Source organism: Malaclemys terrapin, chromosome 4 (assembly GCF_027887155.1).
Source record: "Malaclemys terrapin pileata isolate rMalTer1 chromosome 4, rMalTer1.hap1, whole genome shotgun sequence".
NCBI lineage: Eukaryota > Metazoa > Chordata > Testudines > Emydidae > Malaclemys > Malaclemys terrapin.
The window spans coordinates 64,893,149-64,907,563 of NC_071508.1; the positions used below are offsets into that span (position 1 = coordinate 64,893,149).

Below are 14,415 nucleotides of genomic sequence, written 5' to 3' on the forward strand. Positions count from 1 at the left end.
AAGACACAGCCTTGATTACAGTGTCACAAATGACAACACTATAATTATGCACAAACATTATACAATTTGCTAAACTTCATAGTACTCTGAACTATTTCTGTATTATTTGGGATAAGGTTGATGCCAGAAATTATCGTGCACTAAAAGGAAAATGACAAAACCCCAAACATTCCTTTTTGTTTTGAAAAACAGTTGAAATGTCAACTTCAAATGTGAGATTATGATAATTGTCATGGAGATTAGATAGCATTATATCATATCTATAGCAGAAGACTGAATGTCCAAGCAGGTTCAAAACTAAATCTATAAATATATCACCAATTTTTCCTCTATATTCTTTGCAGACACTTAAAAATGAAACTAATACTCAGAAAAAATAATCCTAATCTACATAATTTGACTACACTATACCCACACAAAATATTTTCCATACTAATTTATAATGTACTCTAAAAAAACCTCCAAAATAAGGCCACCTTTTACCTGCTACATGCAATTGCATTCCTTAAAGACATTCATATTATTTTACAGACTTTAAAAACACTACAATGATTTTATTATTAGACTGATCTTTTATTTAAGGAAGTTGAGAGTGAGGCATAGAGGTAAGAGCAGGAAAATCCCAATTCCTGGATTCTAGTTACAACTCTGACACCAACTTGGCATGACACTTCAGGTAAGTCACTTAAATTTTTTCTGCCCTAGTTCATCTCCCTGTAAAATGTATTTAATACCTACCTATATCTCAGTGCTGCTGTAATTAATTATAAAGTAATTTCAGATCTGTTGGCTCTATGTAGGTCCAAATTGCAGTATACCCGTGCATTGTTATGAAAACCAGCTTCTAAACTCAACAATTATTATCTTACAGAATCAAAGCAGGTATGAACTGGTCATAAACCTGTGGAATTCTCATGCATTTGAGTAGAAAATAGTGCATAGGGAATGTAGAAAAAGGAAATACTACTGCCCTTTGCAATAACTGTAGTTCTCCCCCCCATGGGTGTGCCATTGCAGGTGCGCATGAGCCTCTCCAACCCTTGATTGGAGATTTTGCCTGTTTGGCCCATGCATGAGTCCTATGCCTCCTCATGGCAGACATCGAGGCTATATAGGAGTCTGCAGGGGAACTGCTCTCAGTTACTTCTCTACCCAACCATTCTATTAAGGGACAACTGAAGCAGAGGAGGACAGAGGGCAGTGGAGCACCCATAGGGACACAAATCTTGAAGAACTACAGTTACAGCACAGGATGAGTAACACTTTCCTCTTCTAGTAATGTCCCTATGGGTGCTCCACTCTGGGTGACTTCCACACAGCATTGCCAGAAGGAGGAGAGGGCTTCAGAGCAGGATCCAGAACTGGAGATGATATTGCAGTGCCAAGTGCCGCACGGGACCTGGTTGCAAGGAGCAGGGTGTAATGCTTTGAAAACGCACAGATTGAAGTCTAAGGAGCAGTTCTACATACCTCAGAAGCTAATATATTCTTCAAAAAAGCCATCGATTTCACTTGCGATCTGGATGAATGAACTCTCACTCCCTAAGGGGTTGAGTACCTGCAGACTCATAACAGGTATAGATACAACCTGATATCCATTTAGAAAGTCTTTGAGTAGAAATGGGGCCCTTAGACCTGTCCATGTAGGATACAAAAAGTGTAGGTGATCTCCTAAATTGTTTAGTCATATCCAAGTAGAAGGATAAGGCCCTTCTAACATCCAGAGAATGGAAGTAGGATTTTTGCTAAGAACTGTGAGATTTTGGAAAAAATGCCAGTAGATGGACTGATTTGTTAAGATGAAAAATTGAAGTAACCTTGGGTAGAAACCTAGGATGTGGATGTAAGGAGAACTTATCACAAAAGAACATGGTAAATGAGGGATCTGCCATCAAAACTCCAAATCTCCCCTATCCTACGAGCCAATGTGATGGTAACTAGGAAGGTTGTCTTTATAGCTGAATGAAAGGATCAATTAGCCATTGGTTCAAATGGAGGTCTCGTACGGCGGTTGGGAACCAGGTTGCAGTCCCAGGAAGGGAAACAGATTACTCAAATCTTTGACAAATCTGGATGATACAGGGTGAGAAAAATGGAAAATCCCTCGATTGGGGGGGTGAAAGGCTAATATGGAATCCAGGTATACCATGACCGAGTTGACTGATAACCCAGGATGTCTTCAGGTCCAAGAAGTAATCCAGGATCAGAGAAAGTGGAACCAACTCAGGCCGGAAGTAATGACAATTGCATCAGTGGATGAATCTTTTCCATTTCTGAAGGTAGTGCAGGCTGTCTTCCTACTGTGTAATACACCTGCTCTACATCTGTAGAGCAGGAGACATTTATTCCCATGAACCAGCCAGAAGCCAGGCTTTGAGACACAGAACTCCCAGTTCACGGTGAAGTGCTTGACTTGCATCCTGAGACAAGAGATGGGGAATGGTCATTAACTTGATCAGTGGCTGGACACAGAACTGAAGCAGGTAAGGGTACCAAGCTTGTCTTGGACAGGTAGGTACTAAGACAATAACTCTGGCCTTGACCTGCCTGACCTTGTTCATCACCTTTAGATTAGGAGTGTTGGGTGAAAGGCATAAAACAGATTCCTCTTCCATGTTAGAAGGAAGGTGTCTCCCAGGGAGTGGTGACCCAGACTCTTCCTTGAACAGAAGAGAGGACACGGCCTATTCTTGGAGGTGGAAAAAAGATCAGTCTCTGGCCAAATCTCTAGAATATGTCCTGGAAGACCTGAGTATCCAGCTCCCTTTTGTAGCTGTGAGAGAAGTGTCTGCTGAGGGCATCAGCAATGGTTTACCAGATACAAGAAAGGTAGGCTGCTGAAATCTTAATGCAGCTGGCTATGTATCTGTTCCAGAGCTTTATAGCTTCAGCACACAATGAAGGGGATTTTGCACCTCCCTGTTTGTTGAGGTATAACATGCAGGACATGTTGTCCATCATGACCCTGATTACTCTATCTCTGATGAAAGGCAGCATATGGAGGCAAGTGTTCCTCACCGCCCTTGAACTCCAACAATTTGATGTGGAGACTGGTCTTGTGAGCCAAACTTCTGCTCTGAACCATGAAAGCACCGAGGTGGGCTCCCCACCCCAACAGAGATGCATCGGTTAGTAGAGTCACTGACGGTCTTGGGCAGCAGAAAGGGATGTCTGCACAGACATTAAATTGCTCTTTCTACCAGTTCGGGGGAGTTCTTTACATGCCACCTGTCTGTCCAATGTGTCCCTGATCAAAGATTAGGCAATTTTCAACCAACCTTGGAAAGAGCAGAGGTGTAATCCTGAGTGATTGGTCACAAAAATGCACACTGCCATATGGTCAAGGAGCTGAAGACAGTTCTTTATTGATGTCTGAGGGCTTGCCTGAATCGTCCTTACCAGTCCTGATAGAATCACACATCTGTCTACAGGGAGGTATGTTCTGGCTTTCACTGAGTCCAAGTACGCCCACGTGAACTGAATTCCCTGCACTGATACAAACACAGATTTCTTTACCTTTAATCATAGGTCTAACTCTCAGAACAGAGTAAGGGCCTTTCAAGTGTCTGACACCATTGCCTCAAAAGAATGGCCTTTGAGAAGCCAGTCGCTGAGGTATGGGAAGACAAGAATTGCTTCTTGTCGAAGATAAACCACCACTATTGCTAGAATCTTTGAGAACTCAGTACTTGAAATGATCTTGGTCCACAGTGAATAGGAAGCATTTCCTGTGCAATGGGTGAATGGCTATATGGAAGTAGGCATCTTGTAGGTAGGGGACAAAAACCAATACCCTTCCTCTAGAGCAGGAATTATAGTTGTGAGAGTCACCACCCTGAATTTTCAGGGCTTCACAAACTTGTTCAACTGTCTGAGATCCAAGATGGGCCTCCAACCTCCGTCCTTCTTTGGTACTAGGAAGTATTTTAAGTAGAACTCTTTACCCCTATAAGGGACAGGAACTGGCTCTATAGATCCTAGATAGAGGAGACAGTCCACCTCTTGCCGTAGTAGAAGCTCATGAGATGGGTCCCTGACAAAGGATAGGAAGGGGGGTGGAAGGGAGGTAGCATCAAAAACTAAATGGTATAGCCTGATGTTATGACCTCCAAGACTCACTGATCTGTGGTGATCCACTCCCAAGCCTGGTGAAAATGGACAATGCCATACCCAAAGGGAGGGAGGTGGGTTATAGGACACAACTGTAAAGTGAGAAGAATGGGACGATTCAAACCCTCAAAATTGCTATATGGATGATACCTGGGTGATCACGGAGGACAGTTGGATGCCCCTCATTTGACATCTGTCTCTCTTTCTGGGGGGAGGCTCCATGGGTCTTTGGTACCCAGAGAACTGCAACATTGCGGATGAGTAAGACTTTCGTCTAAGGAGGTCCCATCGCTTTTGGTCTTTTTTATACGGGGTAGACCCGGAAATGTGCTGTCTCCCCAGTCATTCACAGCATCCACAAATTGAGATTTAGAGATGGGTGGGAAAACAAAAAAAAAGGCACTGTCCTTAGAGGGCACATAAAACTTCTTGTTCGCCCTTTTGCACATTGGTGGAATAGTGGCCAGCATCTACCATACCATCTAGGATGGATACAGGAGAGCCTCATTACTAGGCAGTGCCACCCTGGAGGGTGTTGTTGACTGCAAAATGTCAAGCAGCTTATGCTGCTGGTCTCTGACCTCCTCCAGAGGGATCTGCAGAGTGTCCGCTGTCCTTCTAATGAGGTCCTGGAATTGTCTGAAGGTATCAGTGATAGAAGGAAGGGGAGGCATAAGTGCCTCATCCAGCGATGATGACGTAATGGGAGTTTCAGGGGTGACCTCCTCATTTACCTTAAGTTCTAACTCCTCAAACCTCTCCTCCTGCATTGGAAGGGTAGAGGAAGGATGTGGAGCCCTGGTATCCAGCCAGGATGATACTAGTGGTTTGTTGAACTGTTGCTGATAGGCAGCCCACGTGCCTCAATATGACCATTGTGAGGGTCCATGGACGTGAAGGGGTATTCCACCATGCCTGATATGCCGCAAAGTCTTACTTGGGTGAAGGTGGATTCCCAGAGGGGTGTGTAGGAGAATCCCTAACAGAAATGGAGGAAACTGACTGGGAGTCCTCTTTTTCTTCCTCCACGTCCTCTCATGGGGGGTAGTCAATGATGATGGAGGAAAGTCCTGTGCCAGGGAGGGGCCACTCAGAGACTAAGGTCTCAGTACTGTGGGACGCTTGGTATCCAATAGCAACGGGGACTCTGATTCATCCAACACCAAGAGAACCTTGTGTAATGGAACTCTTGCAGTACCAGAAAGGATCTATGTACTGACACCATAGCGAAAGTGGCTGTGGCTGGAACTGATGGTACTAGTATCACTGAGCATTCCACAGGCTTTGCTGGGCGTTGATGCTTGCCTGTACTGAGAGTGCCACTTGCATTCCGGCTGAACTATTTGCATTGGTTCCGATGGCTGGGTTAAGGCGGGCGACTGCACCAATGGCAGAGCGCAATACCTCAGTGACGATGACAGGGCCAAGCTCGATGGCACTGTGTTTCTCTTTATTAGTGGAGGGTACAGGTGTCCTATTGGAGCTGTGTTTCCTCTCCCTGGAGCTCCGGAGCTTTGCAGGCTACAGGAAGCGTCCTTGGCCTCCACAGTACCCTAAGAGACTGGGGACCTGGTCTGTTTTGCAGCTGGCTCCTTAGACAAAGAGTCCAAGCTCCTCTTTTTGGGAGTCTTCCCAGAGTGCTTCAAAAGCTTCCCTTTCTTAGGGGAAGCATGTCCTACGGTGGCTGTGGCACTGGGCCTGTCTGGGGACAGATGTATGGGGAGGTTTTCAGACCTGGATCAGAGGGTGGTTGCAGGGAACATTCCATTGTTAACAGTCTGAGCTTTATCTCGCTGCTCTTCCTAAGCCTGGATTTAAGGCAGAGGTGGGCAAACTACGGCCCGCGGGCCACATCTGGCCCGCAGGGCCATCCTGCCTGGCCCCTGAGCTCCTGTCTGGCCCCGTCCCCTCCCCTGCTATCCTCCCTCCCCGCAGCCTCAGCTAGCTGTGCCGGCAGAGGGGTGGCGTGACTGGCTCCGGCCGGGCAGCGCGGCTCAGGGGCAGATTTACAAGTGAACACAGGGTGCCCTGGCACAGGCCCCCCAACAACAGGAGGACCCAGGGCCAGGCACTCAGGCAGCTCAGCACTGGTGCACCCCCCGCGGGAGGGAGTGGCTGCACTGCAGGGGCAGGGGAGCAGGTGGGCGGTGCGGCTGGCTGGAGCGAGGGCGGAGGACTCAGGAGGAGCACCAGCGCTTTGAAGGGGAAACTGCCGCCTCTCTCCTGCTGCGCGGCTGCCCCTGCTCCTCCTGAGTCCTCCGCCCATGTTTGCAAGGCCACATTCCAAAAGGGGCTGGAGGAGGGGGGTGAATAGGAGGTGGGATCCCAGGTGGGCTGTCAGGGGTATGGGGTCCTGGGAGGGGACAGGAAGTAGGGAGGGTTGGATAGGGGGTGGGGTCCCGGGGGGGTGGTTAGGAGCGGGGATCCAGGGAGGGGGCGGTCAGGGGACAAGGAGCAGGGGGGGTTGGATGGGTCGGAGGTTCTGAGGGGGGCAATCAGGGGGCAGGAAGTGGGAGGGGGCGGATAGGGGGCAGGCTGTTTGGGGGGGCACAGCCTTCCCTACTCAGCCCTCCATACCGTTTCACAACCCCGATGTGGTCCTCGGGCCAAAAAGTTTGCCCACCCCTGATTTAAGGACTAAACAAAAGGAGCACTTTTGAGAGATACAAGACTCTTCTGGGCACCATACGTACTTGGAGTGGCTGCTGCTCATTGACATGGCCTCTCAGCAGGAGAGGTAATGTTTGAAGTCTGAGGAACCAGGCACACCCAGCCAGGACAAGACAAAACTACCGCAGGGGGGAGGGGGAGAGAAAGAGGAAAAAACAGTCCTCTCAGCTAAAATATCCAACCATACCAACACTAACAAAATGCTAAGCTAAACTAACTTTTAACAGAAGTGAAGAGAATGCTGAGTACTCTGAAGGCAGACACACTAGTGTTCTGTTTCAAGCCAATGTGGTAGAGAAGAAACAGAGCAGTTTACCCATGCACCCATATGTAGACTTGGGGTCTGCCACAAAGAGGCCCAGGGCGCATGAGCAGGCCGAACAGGCACTGCTATCTAGAAATCTCCGATCAAGGGATTCAGAGGCGCATGCGCACCTGGAGTGGAGCATCCATAGGGACACTACTTGAAGAAGAATTGGTTTTCCTGCTTCCTAGATATTGTTGAGTAAAGGATGAAAATATTAATGCACTATAAACAGAAAAATGCTGGGGAAAAACAGCAAGCTATATCATAATTTATCAGTATTCAGCAACTGCAACCAGACCATAATATTTAATACAATCTTTAATCTTTTCAGATTTCAATAAACCACCGCTTTGTGGGGGGGGGGGGGGGTAAGTGGGTAAAAGTATTTAATCCTAGTACTTTTCTTTTTAAATCAGAAAACTAACCTTCTCTCCAATGTAGTCTGCTTTCCAATTTTTTTAGACCACTGTAGGAATAAGATCACTATTATTGTGGTAGAGCATAAAGACAAACCAGAAGACAGTCATCCTGTTTTAAATACACTGTAGTCACCCTCTGTGTGGTCCCCTCTGTTAACAGGAGTAGAAGTACCGGATTTATATATGATTTATATATATATATATATATATATATATATATATATATATATATATATATATATATATATATATAGGCAGTACACTTTTGATTGCTTAGTCTCATTATTCAGTCCTTTCCTTTTCTGAATATTTGTCATCATCTTTACTGTGAGCCTTATTATAAATTTCAAAACATTAATTTGTTTCTTTTATTCTTTAAAATGGGCATTTTGACATAATAGATTCATCTTCACCAGATTTCCTTTTCTGTGGAAAAGCTGAAGGTTATTCATAAGAATTTCTGCTGCTTTGAACTAAGGAAGAAGATGCCTGTTAATTTCTCCAAGCCAGTGGGTAATGTTGCTTCCATAATTAATTTTAATGTGAAATTCATTACCTTGTTACAGTGGGAAAGCTCAACTGATAGTACCAATGATTCCTGGAAAATTCATTCACAGAATTATGGGTCCTGCTAACTCAAAAGATGTGTTAACACATATGTATGTTAACATGCATGACTTGCTTGGTAATATTATGTACAATAAAAATGTTTATAGCACAAATGGTGGGGTAATACCCTGGACTTGTACCAGAGGGAACAATTATGTATAATTCAGCTTACTTGATCTTTGTTCATCCAGTCTATACATTTTAGTTGCTTTGAATAAAATTATTTCTCTTTCAACAACCTAGCTAATGAATACAATTCCCTTTTCATGCCCACATTTAGGAATCAACAATATATCAACTATCTTTTTCTAAGGTGCCAAACCAACAAATTCAGATTATGTTTTCCACTCACTATTGATTCAGAGTCAGGGGTTATATAGATATGTCTCCTACTATTACCTTTGACAAACCATTCCAGTAAATGGTCCAGTGTCCTTCCTGGCCTAGTTCCAAACTCTATGTGTATTAATAAATGTTCCAAATCAGGGTTGAAGAATTTTCCTCAATATTAAAACTGGGTGGCCTCCCTTGGGAGCTCAATATTATCTTTAGGTGGCCCTTTCTTGCAGTTGTTTGTCACAAGTAGGGACCTCAAACAAGCTACTCTGACAGAGTAATTAAGGGACTTAACAGGATGTCTTGTTCTGTGCATGGACTCTCTCAGTTGTTTTATCAAAAAATATTTTATAAAGAATAATTCCCCCCCAACACACCCCACAAAATGAAAGATGACTGCATAATTTTTAGGCCTTAAGAGGACTTGGACTGAAATACTATTAAAAGCGATGGTACATGCAGCATACCATTCCACTGTTCTATATTTGGAAAGCTCCACCTACTCGTTTTCCAGTCCATATAGTCAAAGCCCATTCACATTCATTAACTGCTAAGGAAGCAGTTACTTCAGTATGAGTGATTACAGGAAAGCAAGAAGAAAACATGGAGTAGCATCATAGGTATACTTACTGTGATAAAATCAGGACAGACAGCTGCGGGGGGTGGGGGTGGGGGTGGTGTAGAAAACAGACCCAGAAGGTTAAAAAGTCCTCCTCCCTATCAACTGAGGAGGGGTAATTACAGGTCAATAAGGTTCAGCTGAGAAGGGGTTACCAGAGAATCAATTAAGATCAGCTGAGAGGGAGTTACCTGAGGTCAATTAGGATCAGCTGATTCCAACTAAGGGTTGCCTGAGACATTTTTAAACCCTCCCCTGTTGGGAGAAGAGGAGGAGAGAAAGGAGTCATGCTGCCAGTAGGTTAGGAGCAGTAAGACTCACCAGGAGCGTAGGCTGCATTCCATCCCAGAAGGGAGAAAAACAAGCACAAAAGACTGGTGGAGAGAAGGAATGGACTTCCCCTGTGCAACCAAGAGGGACTGTTTTACCAAGCCTGTCTCACCAAGGCTAAAAGCAGCAGAGGTTGGCGAGACCGAGAAGGTGCCTTGCCACATTACATTGGGACCCCTGCCATAAATGGGGGAGGGAGCTTGATAGGATCCTGCATATCAGTTTGCATAGAGCTCTGCAAAATCTAGGGTAGCCCTGTGTTTTGTCAACCTGTGTGGAAGAACTCTTCACTTGGTTGTGGTGCTGTCTCAGGCAGAGTATTCCTAACACTTCTCTGACTACATATATCAATGCACTAATCATTCCTATTCAATGAAGTTTCTGACATTATATCAGTCACCAATTTTCATATACAGTCACTGGAGGAAGATGAAAAGGAATGGACACAGAGCAAGAGTCCAGAGAGTGTTCCATTGTCAGAATGTGCAGACACTTTGTATCTTAAAATTGCTTTCATCTTCTCCATGCCAGCAAAGTTAAAAAAAAAAAAAAAATTAATGCTCAATAGAGTAAATAATAATTAATTACATTATTACAGATTATTCCTAATATTAAGATTACTGTCACTATTATAATAGTCTTCTAAATCTTAGTGTGTTTTGAGTTGTGTGTGTTGAGGCACTTTATTACTTCAGTGAGCTCAGGGTCACAACTATTTCATCTATTTTTCCCCACCTAGATCTCAAAAACAAGCTATACAAAACTCCCTCCACCTGAGTCTCTATTTTCACATCAGTATGCATTATTATATTCTGCACTTCTCTAAATTCAAAGTCAGCAACTCACTGGCAGATTTTACTTAGTCTTTTGAATATTCCGTATTACACTTGACACAGCTGAGTCACAGAGGCCAAGATCAAATTGAAATGCAAATGATGTTTATTATGACTAAGAGAAAAATAGAATTACCTGTTCATAAACTCAAGGTAATCCATTTTCATGGTCTATGTCATTTATACGTATTATCCATATGTTGCTAGGGTAAGAATAGCAACATTTGTAGCATAAGAATGGCTAGACCAAAAAGGAATAATTTGAACGATAGGCAACTAGACCTTGGACATGGAAGCTATATATTTAGCTTATTGTAGATTGAAAGAGTGATGTGAAATCTTTTGTGTATGAAAATATGAAAAGAATAAAAACAAAATTGTGTACATAAACCCTTAAAATTCCTCAGGGACTATTTTTACAAGTTTTTGTGCAACTGTCATTTCCTTATTGACGTGTGAATGATAAGTCTCATAAAATGAACCGTTAATGCTACATGCTAAAGAAGAAAAATTGCCTGGACTTTTAGAGTTTATTATTTTGGAAGGCAGCATCAAAATGGATTTCTTAAAAGAAAAGAAGAGACGAATGTAGTGGATTAGAGTCTTTCTTACCACGGAGAGCAATATTCTGTACAAATTAGCATCAGTGATGACTCCCAGGTGCTCCGAGAGGGAGGGAGCTGACTTTTTCAGAAAATATATTGGGAAATCATAGATCTGAGATAATCTGATTGTACAATCCATATCCAATATGTTCTCTCTGGATGGCATTCTGTTCAGGATGGCTGTGTAGCCTGTTGCAAGAGCACAGTTATCAGGACCACTAGCCCTTGGTAAACACTTCTGAGGACATTAAACAGCTGAAGAGTAATGTTTTGAATTGATAATTGTCTGATAATGATAATGTCTAATTGATAATTGATAATGAAAGAACCTGAGGGACTAATAGGGATGTGTATACACAGGCCTCTTTGAGGCTAAACGAAGATCTTGAGATAGCTTCTAAGATGGATTTCGACTTCTGCATATTCAGTTTTGTTTTCTCGAATGACCTTCAAACATCTTTTGGATCCATATGGGCTCTGATCCCCCCCGAATATTTCAAGACTAGGAAGAAGAAAGATTATTTTTTTGTTCTCTTTATTCCTTGAGGGCTGGTACCATTGCTTTTACCATCTAAGCATGTTTTGTAGGGATCTTAGACACAGAGCTGGAAAAAAAATCCATTGTGGAAAGGAACTCTGGTAGTTTATGGAGTATCTTTTGATGACTATGTCTGAAACCCACTTGTCCAAGACTGTGGTAGCCATTTGGGCTGAGTGGCAATGGAGGTGAGTGCCCTGAATTTCTGTTTTCCAAGATCTGATTCAGGTGTTGATAGGTGATCATATTGGTTCCCTTGGATCAGTTAATTTAAAAAACACTCAATGCCAATATTAAGGAAAAAATGAACAAAGACCACAATTCTGATTCTCAGTACTGCATAGAAACAGAAGCACAGTACTATAGCATTATAACTATTTCAATTTATATTACAAAGTGAGGCCCAGAAGCCTAATCAGCTTCAGGACCTTGTTGTGCTGAGCACCCAGAAAAGCTTACCGTCTACACTAGAAAGTTGTACCATTTTAAACATACTTCTAATGTTAAAGCAATACAACATCCCCAGTGTAGGGACAGCTCTACTGATATAAAGTGCTTTATACAAGTGTAGCTATTCCCATAGAAGAAGAGAAATAACTATACTGGAGTAAGACACCTTGATACCAGTAGAACTGCATCCACATTAGGACTTTTACCAGTGTAATTATTTTGGTTTAGAAAAAAAAAAATTACACCCCTAACTGAAGTAGTTATACTGGTAACACTTTTAAGTCTTAACCAGGCCTTAGAAGATAAGCAATGTACAAAGGGTAGATGAACTAATTAAATTATATATAGGTTTTTATATGCATAAATATTCATTTTCATATATATAAAGTACATTTGTTTTTGTTATTACATCAATAGATAAGTTAGTATTGATTTTTCCTTACTGCCCCTCAGTTTAGTTATTTACAGGTTAGCTGGTTTCTTTCAGCATCACAGCAGAGAGAAGGTATTTCACTGATGTATCTGAAGTGGCACAAAGGGGAAAAAAAGTATTTGGGTATTTTAGAATTACATCATTGTGAGGAAAAAATAATCCTGGCTCGTTATTCACAGTTACCACAAGTGACTGGCATACTGGAAAGGTTCCAAACAACTGTTGTTCAAAATACTTTAAAAATTCATGAGATCCCTTTTGTTTCAACACTAGGTGAAAAAACTGTAATTTGCTTGGGCAAAATTACATCAAAAACTTTTTCAATTCTGGTATAGGTCTAATGGCTTCACTTTCCAATAATTTAGACATAATCTCACTGCATACCTTGTGCCATAGCAGTTTCAGTATCAGAAATGAGCAGTATGACAAAATCATAAATTGAAAATCTAGGTGGTAATCCTATGACAAATGCTACCAAAATACTGGGTTGGGGGTTTTTTTGTTTCACTTCTCCTGATTCCACATTTATTCCTCCACCTTGCTAGTATTTAAATGAATGTTCTGCATCACAATATCATCCATAATTGAAGTCTAGAATGTCCATGATAATAACGAAGGTCCTGCTCCTGCAAGCTGATCCATGTGAGTAGACCCCTGAGCTGATACAGAGCCACACTCATGTCAATATGTTGATCAACTAGAAGAATTAAGGCACCTTCACTTAAATTAAAAAAGGCCCCTTTTCCTGATATTGCCAAGCTGTATGTTCCTCTGGTGTTTCCAATCAACATTGCTTACAACAATGTTAAAACACTGTAGTGTGGCCTATTTGGTTACTTTGTTTGCCGGACAACATTTAATAACATGGGTTACTAACAGTATTTAAAGTGTTAATGATAAATTATAAATAGTATAAGCATTCAAAAAATTAACACCTTATGTGGGAAATACCATATATTATTTCATCAATGGTGTGGAAAATATTCCTAGTTAAGATGCGAGTCAGCTGCTGAATAGCCGCCTTTGATATTATTTATAGCCAAATGCAATTTCATACAGGTAAAGAATGCAGGTCACACAGGATGGGGGACTTCATTTTGGAAAGCAATGAATTTGACAGGGATATAGGAGTCATGGTCCGGGAATAAAAAGTCCTCAGCATGAGCTCCCAAGTGCATTGCAGTGGCTAAAAGAGCTAATGTAATCCTTGGATATGTATATAGGGGAGTGTTGCGTAGAAGGTAGGAGGTAATATTACTACTCTATATGGCATTAGTGAGACCATTATTGGAATAATGTGTCTAGTTCTGATGTCCACACTTCAAAAGGGATGTTGACAAACTGAACAAGATTCAGAAAAGAGCTACAAGAATAATGTAAGGTCTGAAAACCAGCCTTACAGTGAGAGACTAAAGAGGCTGAAGTGTGTGTTTCATTTGTAGGGCTATTTCTGTTTCAGATTTAAATGTAAATGATTAATAAAAATGTAGTTAGAGAAAAAAATCACAGTATTAAAGTCAATCCTTTTTAGCCTATTATATGGGATACAATAGATACAGCCTTTGTATAACTTGTAGATACAGAATATCCCTAGTGAAGGAAAGAAATATATTTTTTTCATTGCTTCATATTAACCAAACCAAATCAAAACTTTTGTTATTCTGATCTAGCCTACAGAAGACACTCACACCTGAAATCTTGGCAGAGAATATTGTTCCTGTGAGATTTCCCTGTGAAATAATGCTAGAATGCTATTTCTCTCAAGATTTTCAAGAGATCAAGATGGCAGTAAGTTGTGTATTCCCAAATCAGTGACTCATCTGACTGGAGACAATCCTAAAATTGACATTGGTACAACAGATGTCATGAATGAAAATGAAAGAAAACAAATTTAGGACAGATGTCAGAAAGCACTTTTTCAATGACTGAAATAGCCTATCAGGCAATATTGCTAAGACAAAAAACACTTGAGTGTCACTGAAAAAAACAAAAATAGGTTATGAAAGGTGAACAGAATACAGTAAATGGAACGAGTCTTGATAGCCTTACTTATTCCCCAAATGTATATATTTCTGTATTATGGCCTCAGCTACAATTTCAACAGAACTGTGGTACCTCAGTAAACAGAGACCAATTTTCAAATCCTGTAGAGCTAC

General features: G+C 42.0%; 1 protein-coding gene across 2 annotated transcripts in view; it reads right to left on the minus strand.

Moving 5' to 3' along the window:
* Positions 1 to 14,415, minus strand: part of METTL15 (methyltransferase like 15) — a 198,852-nt gene that overhangs the window by 73,505 nt on the left and 110,932 nt on the right. The gene's annotated exons all lie outside the window — the stretch shown is intronic.